The sequence below is a fragment of the Bos grunniens genome, chromosome 24, assembly GCF_055505025.1.
Source record: "Bos grunniens cultivar Pamir isolate PY7600 chromosome 24, Bosgru_T2T1.0, whole genome shotgun sequence".
NCBI classification, from domain to species: Eukaryota; Metazoa; Chordata; class Mammalia; order Artiodactyla; family Bovidae; genus Bos; species Bos grunniens.
Genome location: NC_141188.1, coordinates 37,273,162 through 37,297,886, shown reverse-complemented (window position 1 = coordinate 37,297,886; position 24,725 = coordinate 37,273,162). Strand labels below are relative to the sequence as shown.

Genomic DNA, 24,725 nt, shown 5'->3' with positions numbered 1-24,725 from the left:
ATTAGGAGTTTAGAATTAAAATACACACACTGCTATATATCCTGGAGAAGGGAAAGGCTACCCACTCCAGTATTCTGGCCTGGAGAATTCCGTGGACTATATAGTCCATGGGGTCGGAAAGAGTCAGATTTGACTGAGTGAATTTCACTTCACTGCTATATAAAAATAGGCAAACAAGAAGGACCTCCTGTATGGCATAGGGTATATATGTATATAAGTATGTATACTGAGTATACATACTCCGTATCTTGTAGTAATCTATAAGGAGAAAGAATCTGAAAAAGAATATATATGTGTGTGTGTATAATACATATATGATATATATATATATCAGGGTCTTTTGCTTGATATATATACATATAAATGCTGGGAAAGATTGAAGGCAAAAGGAGAAAGGGGCAGCAATGGATGAGATGGTTAGATAGCATCACTGACTCTAAGGACATGAATTTGAGCAAACTCCAGGAGACAGTGAAGGACAGGGGAGCCTGGCGTGCTGCAGTCCATAGGATCCCAAAGAGTCAGACACAAGTTAGCAACTGAACAACAATAAAAAATATATACATGTGAAGAGGAACTAAAAAGCCTCTTGATGAAAGTCAAAGAGGAGAGTGAAAAAGTTGGCTTAAAGCTCAACATTCAGAAAATGAAGATCATGGCATCTGGCCCCATCACTTCATGGGAAATAGATGGGGAAACAGTGGAAACAGTGTCAGACTATTTTTCTGGGCTCCAAAATCACTGCAGATGGTGATTGCAGCCATGAAATTAAAAGCTTACTCCTTGGAAGGAAAGTTATGACCAACCTGGATAGCATATTCAAAAGCAGAGACATTACTTTGCCAACAAAGGTCCGTCTAGTCAAGGCTATGGTTTTTCCAGTGGTCATGTATGGATGTGAGAGTTGGACTGTGAAGAAAGCTGAGCACCAAAGAATTGATGCTTTTGAACTGTGGTGTTGGAGAAGACTCTTGAGAGTCCCTTGGACTGCAAGGAGATCCAACCAGTCCATTCTAAAGGAGATCAGCCCTGGGTGTTCTTTGGAAGGAATGATGCTAAAGCTGAAACTCCAATACTTTGGCCACTTCATGTGAAGAGTTGACTCATTGGAAAAGACTCTGATGCTGGGAGGGATTGGGGGCAGGAGGAGAAGGGGACGAAAAAGGATGAGATGGCTGGATGGCATCACTGACTCGATGGATGTGAGTCTGAATGAACTCCAGGAGTTGGTGATGGACAGGGAGGCCTGGGGTGCTGCGATTCATGGGGTCGCAAAGAGTCGGACACGACTGAGCGACTAAACTGAACTGAACTGAATAAATATATATAAATATATATCTGAATCACTTTTCTCTACACTTGTAACTAACACAACGTTACAAATTACTTACTTAATTAATCACTATGAAAAATAAATTAAAAATGTAAAATGTTATTTATAATCTTGACAAACTCTGAATTTTGCCTTTATATTTCCTTTCCAATTAAAAAAAAAAACCACCCCAGCCTATAGACTTATATAATAAATCACAGCCTTAACAAAAACTTAACAGAAAATATCTTTCTATAACGACCACCTCTGCTTTGGTTAACTCGATCGCTTTGGTTCACATACATCAGGGATCAGGGTTCTGTCCACAAAGCCTCGCGGCCCTGAAGTCCAGGGGCTTCACCCGGCTAGCACTCACGGCGCAGCACCGCCACCTCGTGGTCATTTTGAGGAACTTGCTCGCTGCCAAAACCACCGCCCTTTCTAGCTTGGCCATTTTTTTAGGAGCATAGGGCCAATGACGGGGTCCTGAAACCAATTCTACATCATTACAGGAAATCCTCTGACTCACAAATCACAATCCATCAAGGAAATAGAAACCATCTATCATAAGGCCAATGGAGACCAGCAGCAATTCAGAGCAGGATCTTCAGTCTTCATATCTTTCAGTTTAAATAAAGATCTCAGTTATTTAAATTGCACTTTTTCCTCCCAACTGCTGCCTGAGTAAAAGCAGGCAAAACTGGACTTGACAGCAGCGATTCCAAGTGCACTATTTCACGGAAACCCTCAATGAGACAGAAAGAAGAATGCAAAAGTGAAACAGAAAAATACAACGTGTTTACTGAAGTTAGTGTCTGAGCCAAGGGAGCTATTATCTAACTATTATCTGTGAATATAGTTAGGAAAAAGAGAAAATATTTTTTTCAGGTCTCCTTGGATGTTAATGGAATCCTAACTTTGAGCTTGAATGTGCTTGTTCTTCTGCTGTGTGTTCACTTGGGCTCAGGTTCTTGGGGTGTAAGGCAAAATAACATGTTTTAAAAGCAAATACCCTTCCCCTTAAGGATCGATTGATTCTTCTTTTCTTTTTCTTTTTAGGACTGATTGATTATTGAGGGATCAAGCCTTCACTGGATGGCCGGTCCCATGGCCACAGCCAACCATCTTTGCTTTGGACACCTTATCTTCTGGGTAGTGAAAGTGAGAGTCACTCGGTCGTGTCCAGCTCTTTGCGATCCCATGGACAATACAGTCCACGGAATTCTCCAGGCCAGAATACTGAAGTGTATAGCCTTTCCCTTCTCCAGGGGATCTTCCAAACCCAGGGATAGAGCCCAGGTCTCCCATATTGCAATCGAATTCTTTACCAGCTGAGCCACCATCTGGGTAATACATGCATTCTATTTCATAGAAACAGTTTGCTGTTCTCTAAGGCGGTGGTCCTTAATCTTTTTGGCATCAGGGACCGGTTTTGTGGAAGATAATTTTTCCACAGATGGGGCAGGAGTATGGTTTGGGGACGATTGAGGCACATTATATTTACTGTGAACCTTATATCTATTATTATTACGTCAGCTTCACCTCAGACCATTAGGTACTAGATCCCGGAGGTCTGGGACCCCTACTAAGGGCTGATTGCCCTGAAGAAAGACTGTAAGAGTGAATGTGGTCAATTCAGACAGAAAAATAATAGAACTGCTTGCATTAGTAACTTAGTGAAGTGAAAGTGTTCAGTTAAGTTCAGTTCAGTTGCTCAGTCGTGTCCGACTCTTTGTGACCCCATGAATCGCAGCACGCCAGGCCTCCCTGTCCATCACCAACTCCCAGAGTTCACCCAGACTCATGTCCATCGAGTAGGTGATGCCATCCAGCCATCTCATCCTCTGTCGTCCCCTTTTCCTCCTGCCCCCAATCCCTCCCAGCATCAGGGTCTTTTCCAATGAGTCAACTCTTCACATGAGGTGGCCAAAGTATTGCAGTTTCAGCTTCAGCATCAGTCCTTCCAATGAGCACCCAGGACAGATCTCCTTTAGAATAGACTGGTTGGATCTCCTTGAAGTCCAAGGGACTCTCAAGAGTCTTCTCCAACACCACAGTTCAAAAGCATCAATTCTTTGGTGCTCAGCTTTCTTCACAGTCTAACTCTCACATCCATACATGACCACTGGAAAAACCACAGCCTTGACTAGACTGACCTTCGTTGCTAGTCGTGTCCAACTCTGCGACTCCGTGGGCGATAACTCACCAGGCTCCTCTGTCCATGGAATTCTCCAGGCAAGAATACTGAAGCGGGTTGCCGTGCCCTTTTCCAGGGATCTTCCCCAACCCTGGATTCAAACCCGAGTCACCTGCATTGCAGGCAGATTCTTTACCGTCTGAGCCACCACAGAAGCCCTAGTATCTTAAGGGGGACTCATTAATAAGAAGGAAACCCAGTTAGTCGTGTCTGGGCTTAAATGAAAACAGCACTGCCGGAATCAGAGGGTCTCTTGCTTTCCCAGTGTGTGTGACTCCTCAGATAACTGTCAGCAGTTATTCAATTACGTCCAGATGCCTCATGTTGAAAGCACTTTGGGTTTTCAGAAACTAGAAGGTTATGTGTCAGGGAAAGTTTAATTTTAGGATTCCTGTCTGTTGTTTTCTGTTTCTCATGAACCCTCTGTTCCTTATCAGTTCCTGGTAGACAGGAACGAGTGGAGCAGCACGCTGTTCCCAGAACTGAGGTCATGGGATGGAACGCATGCATGGATTTCCTTCAGTAACCTTTTACCCTAAAGTAAAACTGTTTAGTCACGACCCTCTTACTCAAGTTATGGACTGTCTTCTGGCCTTGTGACAATTGTTATTTCTTGTTATTCCCTTGGTAACGGTTGTTATACATCTGGTTTTTTGTTCTTTGCCTAACTTTATTTTTTACCTAAAGCCTCCTTGTATAACAATATATAAGCTCACGCAAACATGAATTAAGCACCCTTGTTCCACTAGAGACTTGGGTCCCCCGTGTCCTTCTTTCCCTCTCTGGCTAGTTCTTTGGAGCGTGGAGGCCTGCCGAGCTCACTTTCCTGCCCTGGCTTTCAAGACCTCCTCAAGAGGACGCCCTGTGCCTTTGTGAGCAGTACAAGCCTTATTCTAGGGCTTTATTGGTTTTCCACGTAACCCAGGGAATATCAATCTCTCTCTCTTTTGCTTTCTTTTCGTCGACTCTGATCCACAAGGTCCTGGTCTGTAAAAAAAAGACCACAACAGTTATGAAACCAGATATGAATTCCACCAGAGGAGACGGTCTGAGAAACTCCTTTGCATAACCCGGGGTAATTCTTTATTCTGCATTTCATGAAGGAACAGTGTCCCCCATGGGCCTGGGGAGCCTTATTCAGAGTGAGATTTCCAAAGCTGCTTGCCCTTATTCCACTTGGAAACACAACACGTTGTCTGAACTATAAATGTCACTTAATGGTCAGACAGCCAAGGAAAGGTGAAAAAAATCTCCAGTTTGGGGGGTGTCAGTGCAGAGGGTTCTCCTATAAGTGTGAACAGCCAATTCTAGGAAATTTTTCCACAGTTAGGCAGGTGTTAAAAAGATGCAGAGACCAAAAATGTCTACCAAAATAGGCAAGCCGAGAAAGGAGGGGTTTTGTTTTTCTCACAATCTCCCTCTCCCACTTTTCTTATTCACAAAAATTTGCAGGTAGCTCTGACCTATTGAAAATTAAGTAGCATCAAAGCTGCCTCTAGTCAGGAAGACCCTTCTTCTTTCATGGCCTCAAACTGGGACATTCCCTTCAGGAGAAAAAGGGAGGGACTTGTAGGGTTTCCAAGGAATACTTTGGCCACCTGATGCGAAAAGCCAACTCACTGGAGCAGACCCTGATGCTGAGAGAGATTGAGGGCAGGAGGAGAAGGGGGTGACAGAGGATGAGATGTTTGCATGGCACCACTGACTTGATGGACATGAGTTTGAGCAAACTTCAGGAGATAGTGGAGGACAGAGGGGCCTCGCGTGCTACAGTCAATGGGGTTGAGAAGAGTCAGACATGAGTTAGCGACTAAACAAAAACAGCAAGGAATTTTAAAGGCAATATACTTTCTGAACATTTTTCCCAACCAAGTTTGAACTGCCATAGAAGCAGGGGAAATCCCTTTGATTGGATAAACCACCAATTTCAGAATAAAATTAGAAAAGCGTCTCCCTGTTATTATTTCTCAAGTGCACCCGAACATGCCTATCTTGGGGGCTCATCATTCCTTTTTCTCACTGTTGTTCTTTTTTCCCCCCACGATGACAATTTGTAAGAATACACTTTTGCTTTCAGGTGGAACTCTATTTTCATTTTGAATTTTTGTAATTAAAAAACCTTTTTTGTATTCCTTCCAGTATTCCGATTTGCACTTGGGGACCAGTCAAGCCCCATTTTGAATTTTTTTAAATGCTCCGTGAACTTTTTAATTTTCCCTTTGTTTTCCCTGGGGTTATAATGAAATGCCAGGCTTCCTTTGTTGGGCAGCTTTGCAAGAAGAGGCTCTGATGAAAGATAGGAAGAGGGGGCTGAGAAGGGGAGGCCACCAGGCACATGGGCACGTGGCCTAAAGCATGTCCCACTTCTTATTCAAATGCTGTGGCCCGGGCGCTTTTGCTATCAGGACTCGCCATCTGGGTGCTTATTATCATTGGGAAGGAAAAGCAAATCCAGGGTCGGGCAGCTGAATCTATAGAAGGATGGTCTGGGGTCTGTTTTATATAACTAGACAATGATCTGGTTGCCAAGGATACCTTTTCACAACACATATGTAAGGCAGAGAGACCTTGACAAAAGGTTAAAGAAGCTGAATAGGATTTTACATCAGGCTGTCTGTTTCTTAATATTTTTCTTACACCTGAATGTGTCTTTTTTTTTAATGGCATAATGTGTGACAAGCCCAATGATACAAAAATAAGTCTAGGAATTTAGAAATCAGTCTTAATAAAAATCAGATTCTTCAGCCTAACCTGCCAAACTAATTATTACGGCTAGGGCTAGAATGTTTTGAATTTGTATACTGTTAAAAGTGAAGTTGAGGGGCTTCCCTGGTGAGCCAGTGGCTAAGACTCCACACTCCCAATGCAGGGAGCCCAGGTTTGATCCCTGGCCAGAGAACTAGATCCCACATGCTGCAACTAAGAGATCTAACATGCCACAATTAAGACCCGGCACAGCCAAGTAAATAAGTATTTTCTTAAAAAAAAAAAAAAAAGAATGATAACTTTATTTCTTAAAAAAAAAAGTGAAGTAGAAACTAGAACTGAAGCAACCAGAGTAACTGCCTGAAAAGCTAGAATTCACTAAATATCTGCTCTGTTAGCTTCATTTTCTGCTGCCTACTATGGTCTGGAAAATAAGGCCACACAAAATACAAAGGAAACGAAGAGAGAGAAAATAATCATAATGTGAATTCTCTTTATAAATATGTTAGATGGACTTTGTTTCCTGTACTGTGCACAAAGAAATTAATGGCTGAAAAGCCTAAAATGGCAAAAGTAAAGTGTAATGAGCTTCAGCAGGTTCAGAGGATTCTACTGCTCTGAGAACACCTACATGAAAGATAGTGGGCATAAGAAAAATAAATGAAAAAATGAGTAACTCCTGAGTTTTGTGTATTAAATAAAAGATTTCTCAAGAAACACACTGAACAGGATGTCACTGGTATAAAACAGAAAAGGTGGTTTTTCAGGAGTTTCAGATGAGGATGTTTTGGAGATCTTGTCATTTGATCCTCTTTTCTTTCAGTTGTGTTGAGATATATTTGGCATCGAGCACTATATCCAGGGCTTCCCTGGTGGCTCAGATGATAAAGAATCTGCCTGCAATATGGGAAACCTGGATTTGATCCCCAGGTCGGGTCCCCTGGAGATCCCCTGGAGAAGGAAATGGCAACTGACTACAGTATTCTTGCCTGGAGAGCCCCATGGACAGAGGAGCCTGGCAGGCTACAGTCCATGGGGTCACAAAGAGCTGGACACAACTGAGTGACTAACACTTTCACTTTCACTTCACTGTTTTAAGGCACACAACATAATGATCTGACTTACATACATCATGAAATGATTACTACAATAAGTTTAGTTAACATTCATCATTTCACATAGACTCAAAATTGTTTTTTTTTCCTTGTGATGAGAACTCTTAGGATCTATTAACAACTTGCAGATATATCATAACTACAGTCACTTGGAAGGAAAGTTATGACCAACCTAGATAGCATATTCAAAAGCAGAGATATTACTTTGCCAACAAAGGTCCATCTAGTCAAGGCTATGGTTTTTCCTGTGGTCATGTATGGATGTGAGAGTTGGACTATGAAGAAAGCTGAGCACTGAAGAATTGATGCTTTTGAACTGTGGTGTTGGAGAAGATTCTTGAGAGTCCCTTGGACTGCAAGGAGATCCAACCAGTCCATTCTGAAGGTGATCAGCCCTGGGATTTCTTTAGAAGGAATGATGCTAAAGCTGAAACACCAGTACTTTGGCCACCCCATGTGAAGAGTTGACTCATTGGAAAAGACTCTGATGCTGGGAGGTATTGGGGGCAGGTGGAGAAGGGGAAGACAGAGGATGAGATGGCTGGATGGCATCACTGACTCGATGGACATGAGTTTGGGTGAACTCTGGGAGTTGGCGATGAACAGGGAGGCCTGGCGTGCTGCGATTCATGGGGTCGCAAAGAGTCAGACACGACTGAGTGACTGAACTGAACTGAACTGACAGTCATGTTGTACCTTACAGCCCTGGTCCTTATTTATCTTATAGCTGGAAGTTTGTGTTTTTTGATCACTCTCATCCAATTCCCCCTCTGCCCACCCCCCACCCCCATCTCTGGGAACCACACATCTGCTGATCCCTTCTTATATAAATGGAAGCTGGGGTTCAGAAGATGAAGTGTCTTCTGTAAGGGGCCGGGTGGTTAAGCGTGGCAGCCCAGAATCCATTCTCTTTCTCATCAGTATCAATGCCCCATATGGCTCTCTCATTCCAGTCAGCCATACACAACAGGTTTCTTTTGAGCCAAGAGGTACATTTCATGAAAACTGAGCCAACATTTAAAACTTGATAGAGACACAGAAAAATATATGGACATCAAAGGGGGTGGTGGGAGGAATTGGGAGATTGGGATTGACACATATACACTGTTGACACTATGTATAAAGTAGATAACTAGTGAGAACCTACTGTTTAACACAGGGGAACTCTACTCAGTGCACTGAGGTGTGAATGGGAAGGAAGTTCAAAAGTGGAGGAATACATGTATATGTATGTAGCTGATTCATTTTTGCTGCACGGTAGAAACTAACACAGCTTTGTAACGCAACTATGTGTGTGTCTGTATTTAGCTGCCAAGTCCTATCTGATTCTTCATGACCCCATGGACCATAGTCCACCAGGCTCCTCTGTCCATGTGATTTCCCAGGCAAGGATACTGGAGTGGGATTGCAGTCAGATTCTTTACCACTGAGCCACCTAGAAAGCACTCATACTCCACTAAAAATTAATTTTAAAAAAAATCAAAAGATCTCATACAAAACAGAGCACAGATTTCTTCCTTTATTAAAAATGAGAAGATTTAAGAAGACATACAGATGGCCAAGAGGCACATGAAAAGATGCTCAACATCACTAATCATCAGAGAAATGCAAATCAAACCACAAAGAGATGTTATCTCAGACCTGTTAGAATGGCTATCATCAAGATGACAAGAGATGACAAGTGCTGGGGAGATATGGGGAAAAGAAAACCCTCGTGCCCTGTTGGTAGGAATGTAAATTTTAAAAAACAGTATGGAGACGTCTCTCTTCTCTTCGCGTCTTTTGGGTTGGCCTGCCCTCACACCTAGAGTATGTATTTTCCTTTGCTTACCAAATAAAACTGAGCTGTAACACTGAGGTGTAACACTGGTCCGTGTCCATCGTTTCAAATTTTTGCTGTGACAAGACGGAACCGAGGAAATTGCACACTCCCCTGACATCTATGGTGCCATTTCTCGGATATAACCTGGCTGAAACAACCTCAGCTCTGCCCCCATGAGGCAGAAACCAGGTACAGCAGAAGCCCAACTCAGCAAAAGCTCCCATGGTGGAAGCTGAACGCAGAGAAAACCCAGTGCAGGGGAAGTGACAAGAAGCCCAGCGTGCTGGAAACTGGGACAGCAAAGCCAAACTTAGCAGAGAGCTCATGTGACACAGTCTCAGATTCCAGAAGACCTCCGGATAAGAAACCTTGGGCCACTGGACAAAATCCCAAGAGGGATTGTCAGAAGATCCTCTGACCAATCCTGAGGAAATCTGGTACACTGATGGAAGCAACTTTGTCTTGGATGGAAAAAGAAGAGCCAGATGTGCAGTAGTCTCCAATTTTGAGACCATAGAGGCTAAATCTTTGCCACCAGTAGTCAAGGTACCAGGACACGACTCCTGGATTCACTACTCACAAGTCAAGCCATGGAAGAAAACAGAAGACACTCAATACACCTGTCAGGTTACAACATGCAGTGCCAGTCCAACAAGGATATATAAAACTCCTACTGACCATGAAAAATATCACTCACCCTTAGAGGGACACCACTATAAGCACTCTGAGGCTTGAGACTAGCAACAGGGAGAGACCCAAATAAACCTCGCCATCCCAGTCCAGCAGGAAGTAGCCAGAGAGACCTCAACACCCCTATTCCCAAAGAATTGGGCCTCCCATCTCTTGAGGGGGGAATGTTAGGTAGTTAGAATAGGAAAAAGGAGTTCAGAATAGTGGAGGCTAAAAGACAAAAAAGGAAAAGCCCACAAAAATAGAATAAAGGAAGGTCCGAGGACCATACTGAGAACCTCAGGTAGAACAAACAGCCCTCCTGGATAGCCCAGTTTACACAGGGCAGGCTCAGAAAGAGAAGAAAAAATCATATAAAAACAGGAGCCAAAATTGAGCCATGGGCCTCTCTTCTCTTCATGTCTTTTGGGTCGGCCCACCCTCACGCCTTGAGGAAGTATTTTCTTTTGCTTGCGAAATAAAACTGAGCTGTAACACTGGTCCATCCATTGCTTTGAATTTTTGATAAGACAGAACTGAGGACATTACACACCCCCCTAACATTTCCAGTGAATATTCAGGACTAATTTCCTTTAGGATTGACTAGTTGGATCTCCTTGCAGGCCAAGGGACTCTCAAGTGTCTTCTCCAACACCACAGTTCAAAAGCATCAATTCTTTGGTGCTCAGCTTTCTTCACAGTCCAACTCTCACACCCCTACATGACTACTGGAAAAACCATAGCTTTGACTAGACAGACTAGACAGGCCAAGTAATGTCTCTGCTTTTTAATATGCTGTCTAGATTGGTCATAGCTTTCCTTCCAAGGAGCAAGCATCTTTTAATTTCATGGCTGCAGTCACCATCTGCAGTGATTTTGGAGCCCAAAAAAATATAGTCTCTCACTCTTAAAAAAAAAAAAAAAGTATGGAGATGCCTCAGCAAATTAAAAATAGCACTACCATATGATCCAGCAAATCCGCTTCTGGGTATTTATCCAAAGGAAACAAAATCACTATCTCAAAAAAAATCTGCACTCCCAAGTTCATTGCAGTGTTGTTTATAGTAGTCAAGAAATGAAAGATATGGCTTCCCTGGTGACTCAGTTAGTAAATAATCTGCCTGCAATATGGGAGACCCAGGTTTGACCCCTGGGTTGGGAAGATCCTCTGGAGAAGTCAATGGCAACCCACTCCAGTATTCTTGCCTGGAAAATCCCATGGACAGAGAAGGCTGGTGGGCTACAGTCCATGGGACCACAATATTTTATATATATACATATATATATATATATAAATACATATATATACATATATATATATATATTATTCAGCCATTAAAAAAGGAAAATCCTGCCATTTGTGACAACATGGATGAAACTTGAGTATCATGGTAAGTGAAATAATTCAGACAGAGGAAGACAAGCACTAAATGATCTCAGGTGTATATGTCCTCTACCATCTCCCAGAGTTTGCTCAAGCTCACATCCACTGAGTCAGTGATGCTATCTAACCATCTCATCCTCTGCTGTCCCCTTCTCCTTTTGCCTTCAGTCTTTCACAGGATCAGGTCTTTTCCAAAGAGTCAGTTCTTTGCATCAGGTGGCCAAAGTCTTAACAGTACTGTATTGTGTATTTGAAAGTTGCAGATGGGAAGTTGAGTGAAATTAGAAGATCAAGAGGTACAAACTTTCAGTTATGAAATAACTATAGGGCTTAATGTACAGAGTAGGGGATGTTTCAATAGTATTGTAATAACTTTGTGTGTGACAGCTGGTTACTAGACTTCTTTTGGTGATCAGTTCATAATGTGCGTAAATGTACAAACATGATGTTACATAGTTGAAACTAATAATGCATGTCTACTATATTCAGTTAAAAAGAGAAAGTTGCTAAGGGCATCAAAATTACAAGTTCTCATCATGAGAAAAAAAATGTGTAGCTATGTGAGGTGATCTATGTTAACTAAATTATAGTGGCAATAATTTCTCAATATAAACATATATCAAATCCTTTTTTAAAATGAGAAGACTGGGAAACGGCAGCAATCTGACAGAGCAGTGACTACCAAGAGCCAGAGCTACACTAAACTAACTGGAGTTAAGCCAAAACTAACTAGATCCAAACTAAACTAACTAGAACTTAACTAAACTAACTAGAACTAAACTAAAACTAACCTAGTCTTCAAATTTTTTAAGCAAAGTCATTCCACCGGAAATTATCCCACCTGATTAGTGTGTTAAGGTGAAATCTATTCAAATTTCACTTAATTCCCCAGAAATGAATCCTTCATGATTTGCTTTTAGATGGAGTGCTGAAAGGTTGTTGCTGAACAACACAAAGACGCCAGGATTCTTGGCCTCCAGAGGAGAAGAATTCAATCCGGGGCCAGAGGCGAGGTTTGATCGCTCAGAGCTTTTGTGTAATAGTTTTATTAAAGTATAAAGGAGATAGAAAAAGCTTCTGACATAGGCATCAGAAGAGGGCAGAAAGAGTACCCCCTTACTAGTGTTAGCCATGGAGCTATATACTCTCTAATTAGTTATTGCTGCTGCTACTGCTAAGTCACTTCAGTCGTGTCCGACTCTGTGCGACCCCATAGATGACAGCCCACCAAGCTCCTCTGTCCCTGGGATTCTCCAGGCAAGAATACTGGAGTGGGTTGCCATTTCTTTCTCCAATGCATGAAAGTGAAAAGTGAAAATGAAGTCACTCAGTCGTGTCCGACTCTTAGCAACCCCATGGACTCTGCCTACCAGGCTCCTCCATCCATGGGATATTTCCAGGTAAGACTACTGGAGTGGGTTGCCATTAATCAAAAGAATGTCTGAAGGTTGTAAAGACCTCACTAGACCTACTTCCATAATTTACACTTTAAGATAACAGGATTAGCCAGAAGGTTTTTTCCAGAGACTATCCTCAAGCAGGATACATAATTGTTATATAATCCTAAGGAATGTAGAGAGACAAAAAAGTTTGTCCTTTCATCCTCCTTGAGAACTCCAGACCCCTCTCTCCTTGGGGACCCCTGGACTTCTTATCAATCTGCCTAGGAATTGACTCTCTCATTCCCCCTTTTCTAGGAGAATTATGTTGCCAAGGGAAAGGGGCATCGTTTTCGTTCCATAACTACTTCCTGTTCAAGTTTAGGGGCGTGGTCCCTAAATTGTTAAGGCAACATATTCTCCTAACCCTCATATTGAGGGTCTCTGATCCAGGGGCCCCAAGTAATAGTTGGAGGAGGCTATGGCACTCGTAAGAGCTTGGACAACCATTTGTAACTTAAAAGCTTTTAGACAGTTAGAAAACCCCATTATACCATTACAGAAGTAAGGCAAAATAGTCACTAAACCAAGTTAAAATCAAAATGAAAAGTCACATTATGTCCATAGTTACATCAGTCCATCTTAAGGTTGTTAGATGTCATCAATTTAAGAAGAGGCATCACATGCAATTGTTGTTGAAGGTATTTGTAGACTTGGAGAAAGTATTTTTCTTGAAGTGGAGATGTCCACCATGGGAAGCCTTCCACTGATGAGGAGGGGCGCGCTCCACAGAGCCAGCAGTTAGATGATTGTGAAATGCTGCGTAGGAGTGAGCCCAGGACAGGAAGGCATTGTCTTGAGGATCAAACGACAGACTCAGGATTTTAGGAGTCAGCAGAAGTAGGCTCATATAGATTATCAGGCCCATCTGAAAAGTACAAAGTCAGAGCATAGAAAGTAAAGACATAAAATGAAGTCACTTAGTTCTGGTCAGGGTGCCACCTCTTAACTCGACTGTGATGTACTCATGAATCAATTCCTGGCACTTTGACAGCTGTGGGAGAAGAAAGAATAACCTGGTAAGGGCCTTCCCAGAAGGGCTCAAGGGATGGGCCCCCAGACCCCAGTGTTTTTATGAGGACCTCAGTTCCTGGCTCAAATAGGGGCTTGCTTGACTCAGAGGCTGGGTCAGGAGTCATCTCCCGGAGTTCTTTTAATGTCTGTTGAAAAGCTGAGAGCTGAGTTACATAACTAGTTAATTCCAAGGCTTCAGGGTCTATAACAATGTCCGTGTGTAAGAAAGGCCTTCCATAAATACATTCAAAGGGGGACAGTCCTTCCCTTTTGAGGGCAGTTCGAGCACATTAAAGCTATGGGTAGGACTTTAATCCAATTGTCCTGCGTTTCTTGAGTTAATTTGCACAGATGTCTTTTGATTATGTCATTAGCTTTTTCAACCTTTCCTGAGGATTAGGGTCTCCAGGAACAGTGTAAGTGATATTCTATTCCTAGAGCTTTAGACACCCCCTGATTTACAGCAGGTTTAAAGGCGGAGCCATTGTGACTCTGAAGGCTCTGTGGCAGCCCAAACCTGGGGATAATTTCATGGATTAAAATCTTTATAACCTCTTTAGCCTGGTCACTACGACAGGGAAATGCCTCAATCCATCGAGTAAAAGTATCCACCAAACTTCTAAGCAAGAATATCCATTAGCTTTTGGCATATGAGTAAGATAAATTTCCCAGTCCTCTCCAGGATACTTCCCACTTCGTTGTAATCCAGATTTTGCTAGCTTTTCAGTCTTTGGGTTATTTTTCTGACAAACCTCATATCTTTTGATAATGTTCTTTAAAGTTTTCATTACATTTTTCAGTTCAGTTCAGTTCAGTCGCTCAGTCGTGTCCAACTCTTTGTGACCCCATGAATCGCAGCATGCCAGGCCTCCCTGTCCATCACCAACTCCCAGAGTTCACTCAAACTCATGTCCATCGAGTCTGTGATGCCATCCAGCCATCTCATCCTCTGTCGTCCCCTTCTCTACCTGCCCCCAATCCCTCCCAGCATCAGTCTTTTCCAATGAGTCAACTCTTTGCATCAGGTGGCCAAAGTACTGGAGTTTCAGCTTTAGCATCATTCCTTCCAAAGAACACCCAGGGCTGGTCTCCTTTGGAATGGACTGGTTGGATCTCCTTGCAGTCCAAGGGACTCTCAAGAGTCTTCTCCAACACCACAGTTCAAAAGCATCAATTTTTCAGTGCTCAGCTTTCTTCACAGTCCAACTCTCACATCCATACATGACTACTGGAAAAACCATAGCCTTGACTAGACGGACCTTTGTTGGCAAAGTAATGTCTCTGCATTTCAATATGCTATCTAGGTTGGTCATAACTTTCCTTCCAAGGAGTAAGCGTCTTTTAATTTCATGGCTGCAGTCACCATCTGCATTGATTTTGGAGCCCCAAAAAATGAAGTCTGACACTGTTTCCACTGTTTCCCCACCTATTTCCCATGAAGTAATGGGACCAGATGCCATGATCTTCATTTTCTGAATGTTGAGCTTTAAGCCAACTTTTTCACTCTCCTCTTTCACTTTCATCAAGAGGTTTTTCAGTTCCTCTTCACTTTCTGCCATAAGGGTGGTGTCATCTGCATATCTGAGATTATTGAGATTTCTCCCGGCAATCTTGATTCCAGCTTGTGCTTCTTCCAGCCCAGCGTTTCTCATGATGTACTCTGCATAGAAGTTAAATAAGCAGGGTGACAATATACAGGCTTGACATACTCCTTTTCCCATTTGGAACCAGTCTGTTGTTCCCTGTCCAGTTCTAACTGTTGCTTCCTGACCTGCATATAGGTTTCTCAAGAGGCAGGTCAGGTGGTCTGGTATTCCAGTCTCTTTCAGAATTTTCCATTACATTTTTACCTTCAAACAAATGAGAAGCCATCTGGTAAGTACTCTCTGCACCTGAATGAAAACTCTCGTGTAAACTCTTAAGAATTTTCCATTGAGCACTTTCAGGAATTATTAATTGTCCATCCTCAGACTGTAACCATCCTTTATCAGTAATCTTTGCTCCTCTTTTCTCATATCTTTCTAATTCTTCCTCAGTATATTGTGGTTGTTCCTGTTCCACAGGACCTGTCCAGATCAAAGGCGTCTGTAGTGAAGGGGGTTCGTAAAGTGCCACTTTTCTGGCTTGACAGTCAGCCAGCTGATTACCTTCAGCTACTTTACTCCCATCCCTGTTGTGTCCTTTGCAATTCAAAACAGCTACTTCTTTAGGACAATATATAGCAGTTAAAAGTCTCTCAATCTCTCTGAAATGTTTAATAGGTTCTCCTGTTGCTGTTTTAAACTGTCTTTCTTTCCATATTGCAGCATGAGCGTGTAAAGTCAAATAAGCATACTTAGAGTCAGTGTAGATATTTACCTGCTGCCCTTTGCTTCACTCTAGAGCTCAGGTCAGAGCCACAAGCTCCACTAACTAAGCACCAGTTCCCTGGGGGAGAGATTTTGCCTCTAAAACCTGTTCAGCAGTCACCATGGCGTAACCTGCTTTATGCTTTCCATCCCGAACAAAGGAACTGCCATCAGTAAATATTTCCATGTCAGGATTGTCTAATGGGGTATCCACTAGATCTTCCCGAGCTGCATAGTTTAAAGTTAGAAATTGGGAACAATCGTGATCAGGTGTTTCATTTTGCTTCTCGGGAAGGAAAGTGGCAGGATTTAATTCCCACAAACTTTAAGCTTAGTTACTGGTCCTTCTAACAACAATGACTGATATTTAAGAAGCCTACTGTCTGTCATCCAAATATTAACCTTAGAATTTAAGATTCCACTCACATCATGAGAAGTTAGTACAGTAAGGGTTTGTCCATTAATTATTTTTAAAGCTTCAGGTGATAATAAAGCCGCTGCCCCAATTACTCTTAGGCAGTGGGGCCACCCACGTGAAATTACATCTAATTATCTGCTTAGATAAGCAATAGGTTGCTGGTGAGGCCCTCCGAGTTGCGTCAAAACTCCCAAGGCTACACCTTTTCTTTCAGTGACAAACAAATTAAATTCTGACCCTATGGGCAAGCTCAGAGCGGGAGTTTGCGGGAGAGCAGTCTGAAGAACCTTAAAAGCCTTCTGAGTATCTGGAGACCAAACCAGTTTGTCAGTTTGGGCTTGCTGAGTTTCAGCTATAAGTTTATATAAAGGCCGGGCAAGTTCCCCATAACCAGGAATCCAAATGCTGCAATAACCTGTGATTCCCAAAAACCTCTCAATTGTCTTCAGTTCAGTTCAGTTCAGTCGCTCAGTCATGTCCGACTCTCTGCGACCCCATGAATTGCAGCACGCCAGGCCTCCCTGTCCATCACCAACTCCTGGAGTTCACTCAAACTCACGTCCATCGAGTCAGTGATGCCATCCAGCCATCTCATCCTCTGTCGTCCCCTTCTCCTCCTGCCCCCAATCCCTCCCAGCATCAGAGTCTTTTCCAATGAGTCAACTCTTTGCATCAGGTGGCCAAAGTACTGGAGTTTCAGCTTTAGCATCATTCCTTCCAAAGAACACCCAGGGCTGATCTCCTTTAGAATGGACTGGTTGGATCTCCTTGCAGTCCAATGGACTCTCAAGAGTCTTCTCCAACACCACAGTTCAAAAGCATCAATTCTTCGGTGCTCAGCTTTCTTCACAGTCCAACTCTCACATCCATACATGACTACTGGAAAAACCATAGCCTTGACTAGACAGACCTTTGTCGGCAAAATAATGTCTCTGCTTTTGAATATGCTATCTAGGTTGGTCATAACTTTCCTTCCAAGGAGTAAGCGTCTTTTAATTTCATGGCTGCAGTCACCATCTACAGTGATTTTGAGCCCCAAAAAATAAAGTCTGACACTGTTTCCACTGTTTCCCCATCTATTTCCCATGAAGTGATGGGACCAGATGCCATGATCTTCATTTTCTGAATGTTGAGCTTTAAGCCAACTTTTTCACTCTCCTCTTTCACTTTCATCAAGAGGCTTTTCAGTTCCTCTTCACTTTCTGCCATAAGGGTGGTGTCATCTGCATATCTGAGGTTATTGAGATTTCTCCCGGCAATCTTGATTCCAGCTTATGCTTCTTCCAGCCCAGCATTTCTCATGATGTACTCTGCATAGAAGTTAAATAAGCAGGGTGACAATATACAGGCTTGACGTACTCCTTTTCCTATTTGGAACCAGTCTGTTGTTCCCTGTCCAGTTCTAACTGTTGCTTCCTGACCTGCATCCAGGTTTCTCAAGAGGCAGGTCAGGTGGTCTGGTATTCCCATCTCTTTCAGGATTTTCCACAGTTTCTTGTGATCCACCCAGTCAAAGGCTTTGGCATAGTCAATAAAGCAGAAATAGATGTTTTTCTGGAACTCTCTTGCTTTTTCCATGATCCAGCGAATGTTGGCAATTTGATCTCTGGTTCCTCTGCCTTTTCTAAAACCAGCTTGAACATCTGGAAGTTCACGGTTCACATATTGCTGAAGCCTGTCTTGGAGAATTTTGAGCATTACTTTGCTAGGGTGTGAGATAAGTGCAATTGTGCAGTAGTTTGAGCATTCTTTGGCATTGCCTTTCTTTGGGACTGCAATGAAAACTGACCTTTTCCAGTCCTGTGGCCACTGCTGAGTTTTCCAAATTGGCTGGCATATTGAGTGCAGCACTTTCACAGCATCATCTTTCAGGATTTAAAATAGCTCAACTGGAATTCTATCACCTCCACTAGCTTTGTTCGTAGTGATGCTTTCTAAGGCCCACTTGACTTCACATTTCAGGATGTCTGGCTCTAGGTCAGTGATCACACCATCGTGATTATCTTGGTCATGAAGATCTTTTTTGTACAGTTCTTTTGTGTATTCTTGCCACCTCTTCTTAATAACTTCTGCTTCTGTTAGGTCCATACCATTTCTTTCCTTTATTGAGCCCATCTTTGTATGAAATGTTCCCTTGGTATCTCTAATTTTCTTGAAGAGATCTCTAGTCTTTCCCATTCTGTTGTTTTCCTCTATTTCTTTGCATTGATCGCTGAGGAAGGCTTTCTTATCTCTTCTTGCTATTCTTTGGAACTCTGCATTCAGATGCTTATATCTTTCCTTTTATCCTTTGCTTTTCGCTTCTCTCCTTTTCACAGCTATTTGTAAGGCCTCCCCAGACAGCCATTTTGCTTTTCTGCATTTCTTTTCCATGGGGATGGTCTTGATCCCTGTCTCCTCTACAATGTCATGAACCTCCGTTCATAGTTCATCAGGCACTCTATCTATCAGATCTAGTCCCTTAAATGTATTTCTCACTTCCACTGTATAATCATAAGGGATTTGATTTAGGTCATACCTGAATGGTCTAGTGGTTTTCCCTACTTTCTTCAATCTAAGTCTGAATTTGGCAATAAGGAGTTCATGATCTGAGCCACAGTCAGCTCCCGGTCTTGTTTTTGTTGACTGTATAAAGCTTCTCCATCTTTGGCTGCAAAGAATAGAATCAGTCTGATTTCGGTGTTGACCATCTGGTGATGTCCATGTGTAGAGTCTTCTCTTGTGTTGTTGGAAGAGGGTGTTTGCTATGACCAGTGCGTTCTCTTGGCAAAACTCTATTATTGCCCTGCTTCATTCTGTATTCCAAGGCCAAATTTGCCTGTTACTCCAGGTGTTTCTTGACTTCCTACTTTTGCGTTCCAGTCCCCTATAATGAAAAGGACATCTTTTTTGGGTGTGAGTTCTAAAAGGTCTTGTAGGTCTTCATAGAACCATTCAACTTCAGCTTCTTCAGCGTTACTGGTTGGGGCATAGACTTGGATTACTGTGATATTGAATGGTTTGCCTTGGAAACAAACAGAGATCATTCTGTCGTTTTTGAGATTGCATCCAAGTATTGCATTTCGGACTCTTTTGTTGACCATGATGGCTACTCCATTTCTTCTAAGGGATTCCTGCCCGCAGTAGTACATATAATGGTCATCTGAGTTAAATTCACCCATTCCAGTCCATTTTAGTTCGCTGATTCCTAGAATGTCGATGTTCACTCTTACCATCTCCTGTTTGACCACTTCTTATTTGCCTTGATTCATGGACCTGACATTCCAGGTTCCTATGCAATATTGCTCTTTACAGCATCGGACCTTGCTTCTATCACCAGTCACATCCACAGCTGGGTACTGTTTTTGCTTTGGCTCCATCCCTTCATTCTTTCTGGAGTTATTTCTCCACTGATCTCCAGTAGCATATTGGGCACCTACTGACCTGGGGAGTTCCTCTTTCAGTATCCTATCATTTTGCCTTTCATACTGTTCAAAGGGTTCTCAAGGCAAGAATACTGAAGTGGTTTGCCATTCCCTTCTCCAGCGGACCACATTCTGTCAGACCTCTCCACCATGACCCGCCCGTCTTGGGTGGCCCCACAGGGCATGGCTTAGTTTCACTGAGTTAGACAAGGCTGTGGTCCTATTGTGATTAGATTGGCTAGTTTTCTCTGATTATGGTTTCAGTGTGTCTGCCCTCTGATGCCCTCTTGCAACACCTACCATCTTACTTGCGTTTCTCTTACCCTGGACGTGGGGTATCTCTTCACGGCTGCTCCAGCAAAGCACAGCTGCTGCTCCTTACCTTGGATGAGGGGTATCTCCTCGCCACTGTCCCTCCTGACCTTGAACATGGAGTAGCTCCTCTAGGCCCTCCTGCACCCGTGCAGCCTTAAAGTCATAGGTAATTCTCTCAGGGCCTATGGCCCTAGTTCCTTCTGATATGATTAGGCCCAGATATCTAACAGATTGTTGACAAAGCTGAGCCTTGTCTCTTGATGCCTTGTAACCTCAACCTGCCAGGAAGTTTAGGAAATCTGAGGCTTGCGAACAAGCTTCCTCTGTCTCAGCACAGAGCAAAATATCATCTACATATTGTAACACCACTGCTTCGGAGCTATTAAAGTTTTGTAGATCCTGTGACAAACTTTGTCCAAAGAAGTGAGGACTGTCATGAAATCCCTGTGGCAAAACTGTCCAGGTTAACTGAGAAGCTGGCTGTGTAGAGTCCTCAAAGGCAAATAGAAATTGACTTTCCTCTGCCAAAGGCACTGAATAGAAGGCATCTTTCAAATCAATTACTGAGAAATATTTGACTTGTTCAGGAATTTCAGACAATAGAGTATAAGGATTAGGCACCATGGGGTATAAAGGAACTACAGCCTCATTTATTATTTGTAAATCTTGAACTAGTCTCCATTTACCATTTGATTTCTTTATACCCAAAATAGGAGTGTTGCATGGATTGTTACAGGGAATTAATAGTCCCTGCTCCTTTAAATTTTTGATGATGGGTTTTAACCCTTCCTTAACTTCAGGTTTCAGTGGGTACTGCTGCTTATGAGGAAATAAGTGTGGGTCTTTGAGCTTGACAACTACAGGAATAGAATTTTGTGCTCGACCGAAGATTTTCCATCAGCTTATACTCTAGGATTTACATTTTGTTCAATTAAAGGGAGAGAAAGGAAAGGTTCCATATTCATGAAAACAGAGGCATGGACCTTGCTCAGTATATCCCTCCCCAAAAGGGGTGAGGGAGACTCTGGCACAATCAGAAACTCATGTGAACATCAGAAACTCGTGTGAAATAGCACCGAATCCCAGTCACAACTGACAGAAACACTGAAGTAATACGTTTAGGCTCATCCAGACAGTCCCGTTACGGAAGTGGATCGGGAAGAAAGTGGGCCAGGGGCTTCAGTAAGCACGGAGTAAGTTGCCCCAGTATCTAAAAGGAAATCAACGGATTGGCCCCCCCACAATTATTAATACCCGGGGTTCCTCAGGTGTAATTAGGACCGGAGCTTGTGTGGGGACCCCTGGGCACCTTCAGTCCTGATTGTCTTGAGAGTCCGACCCGGGAGACCTACGCCTCTGGGGTCAGTCTCTCTTCCATTGTGGTCCTTTGCAGACGGGACGTGGAGCCGGGGGCGGCTTAGATGCCTGAGGGCAATCCCACTTGAGGCTCCCCTCCTTTCCACAGTAATAGCAAGCCCATCCCTTTTCACCTGGGTCCCTCTGGGCATTTTTCTCAGGCTGTTTAAGAACGTTTTTCATAGCCATGGCAAAGGCTTCCGCCTTTTCCTTTGTCTTTTTCTGCCTTCCTTTCTATTCCTCATATTCCCTACCATAATAGACTGTCTGAGACAGTTGTAACAGAGTATCTAAAGATTGATTTGATCCAAACACCCGTTTTAATAGCTTTCGGAGGATATCTGGAGCTGACTGAGTGAGAAATCTATCCTTTAAGATCACTTTTCCCTCTTCATTTTCGGGATCAATCTCAGTGAATCTGTCAAGGGCTTCTCTCAGTCTGTCTAGGAATTTACCAGGAGCTTCCTTCTCCTCCTGTTCTATATCTGCCAATATGCCATAGTTTAAAGGCCTAGCACGCACCTGCCTGAGTCCTTCAAGAATACATCTGACAAAATGACTCTGATCCCATCTTCCTTTAGCTGTGTTATAGTCCCAGCCTAGTTCTGTAGTTGGGACCACCTGATTCCCAGTGGGGAGGGCGGTTAGCTCGTTCTCCCTCTTCCCTACTGATTCATTACCAAACCATTCATCTCCATAAGCCACTGCTTTTCCCAAAACTTGACTTTTTGAGTCGGGAGTCAGCATTTGTCCCAAGATATATATCACATCCTTCCAAGTAAGGTCATAAAGCAGAGTAACATCTTTAAAAGCTCTAATATATTTTTCTGGGTCCTTTAAATAGTCTCCCAAATCTTCCTTGATTTTTTGTATTTCTTTATAAGAAAAAGGCTTATTAACTCTCATAGACTGATTATTTCTCCCGGTGGGTGCTTCATGAAGAGGCAACAGCTTGTGTGTCTGTTCCTCAGTCTCTGTGGCTGCTCTGTGCATATGATCCCAGGGATAGATTGGAGAAATCTGCTTTTCTTTATCTCTTTGTCTCCTGTCCTCCATCTCATCTAGCAAAGTCGGAGGACAGGAGGGAGCTGAAGGAGTCACACCCAAATCTATACCCTTAAGACACAAGTCTGGCATATTTCACAGAGAGATAAAGGGCAGCACATATGCTACTTCTACCCATTTTCATTGTTTTCTACAGAACTGGTCTAATTGTAAAGCAGTATTATACTTAAGAGACCCTTCAACTGGCCACTGTTCACCGTCCTCCAATGCATACCATGGCCACGCAGTATCACATAGGAAGACCAGGTGTGTCTTCTTTAAGCCCTGGGGATCAAATCTATCCCAGTTTTTCAGGATACAGTTCAAAGGAGTGAGGCTGGGATTGTTAGCTCCCATCTGTAAGAGAGAAAAAAAGCGACCAGCGCCCTCTTTCTATTAGAGGCGTCCCTCCCTACTCTAGATGGGGGTGTAGACAGATTTAACACCAAAGCTTTTCTTTCCTGGTTGGACTTAATCTGTCCCTTACCGATGCAGGCGCCATACTCATCCCTCCTGGTTCTACCATCGAGATGGGGTGGGGATGCACCAGGGGTAGACCTGATGGCATCTCTAACTGATGTCCAGCTCTTCACCATTACCTCTGATGCTACCCGGGGTGCAATCAGAGTAACCTTACAGAATGCCTCCCAGGCTAAACCGCTGGGGGAAACACTTGTCACCTGAGTGCCTGTGTACAACCCTGAGTATATTCCTCACCATCATAAGACCAATATGAACATAAAACTGAGATGTTCCTTCCAAGCATCACCCCACCGGTATAAGAGTCTACTCTGGTCCACTAAGAGCCAGCACTACTAAAGGAAAGCACCCCATTGCAGTTCCAATCCAAGTAACCTTTAACCTCAGAGATGCTCTTGTAGCTAGATCTCCATCTAGCTACATCTTCTGAACTTTCGATTCCTAGCAAGGCTAGGCACTTCCTGATTACCAATCCAAGTTTGGGACCTAAGTCATAGTACACAATAACAGCATAGATCACAAGTCCCTTGAAAGTCTATGATGTGACAGATTAGGTTAGTACTTCTAATTTCCAAGGAGTTATGAAATGGTCAAAGAGACTGAAAAGTTTGACCAAGAAAGGAGAGTCCAGTCTACACGCTTTGCCCATTGATGGTCAGTCACTGAAGGAGACATTGGGTGCCTCTTGGCATTGTCAGGTCGGTATAAACCCCCGGTTTATACAGGTTTCTGCCATAAGCCGTATGAGGTCGCCGTGGAACTGCAGAGCAGGGCTCCTCTCTTGCTTTGCGCAGGGCGTTTCATTCATTCATGCAAGCATACCATAGAGTTAGTAAAGTACAGCAGAAAACGTGTTCGCTAGGAGAACAGAGAACTATAGCTCCAAGCATCCTTACCTTGTCCTGAAGTATCCCGGATGAGCCCCCAAGATGAAAGGTTGTTGCTGAACGACCCAAAGACGCTGGGATTCTTGGCCTCCGGAGGAGAAGAATTCAATCTGGGGCCAGAGACGAGGCTTGATCGCTCAGAGCTTTTGTGTAATAGAGTTTTATTAAAGTATAAAGGAGATAGAGAAAGCTTCTGACATAGGCATCAGAAGGCGGCAGAAAGAGTACCCACTTGCTAGTGTTAGCCATGGAGTTATATACTCTCTAATTAGTTATTACAGTGAATCAAAAGAATGTCTGGAGGTTGTAAAGACCTCATGAGACCTACTCCCATAATTTACATCTTAAGATAACAGGATTAGCCAGAAGTTTTTTTCCAGAGACTATCCTCAAGCAGGATACAGGATCATTATATAATCCTAAGGAATGTAGAGAGACAAAAAAGTTTGTCCTTTCCTCCTCCTTGAGAACTCCAGACCCCTCTCTCCTGGACTTCTTATCAATCTGCCTAGGAATTGACTCTCTCAGTGTTGGCAAGTTGCATTTTCAACATACACACTGGGTAATATCACTGTATCTTAGGACACAAGGTTGAGTATGTTTTGTTTCTTCTAAAGCTTATTGATGAATTTTCTTTTTCATAAACACCAGTGACTCACGGCTTTATTGTAAGCTAGGTATGTTATTTAGTTGGTTATATGCTTACAGATACTTAGAATAAAAGATAGAACATAATTTTTTGTTCCTTATATTCCATATGTATCACCAAAACTGGTTTTTAAGTTCTCGATGACACATAGTTCATATTCTTTCAA

The 24,725-nt window shown here is 42.9% G+C and overlaps 1 long non-coding RNA gene across 1 annotated transcript in view; it reads right to left on the bottom strand.

Annotated features, from left to right (window-relative positions):
• Positions 1-24,165, bottom strand: part of LOC147346074 (uncharacterized) — a 29,272-nt gene extending 5,107 nt beyond the window's left edge. The window contains exon 1 of the long non-coding RNA XR_015153901.1: positions 23,920-24,165. This is a non-coding gene — a long non-coding RNA (uncharacterized LOC147346074). The remainder of the gene's footprint in view (positions 1-23,919) is intronic.
• Between the last annotated feature and the right edge of the window lie 560 nt (positions 24,166-24,725).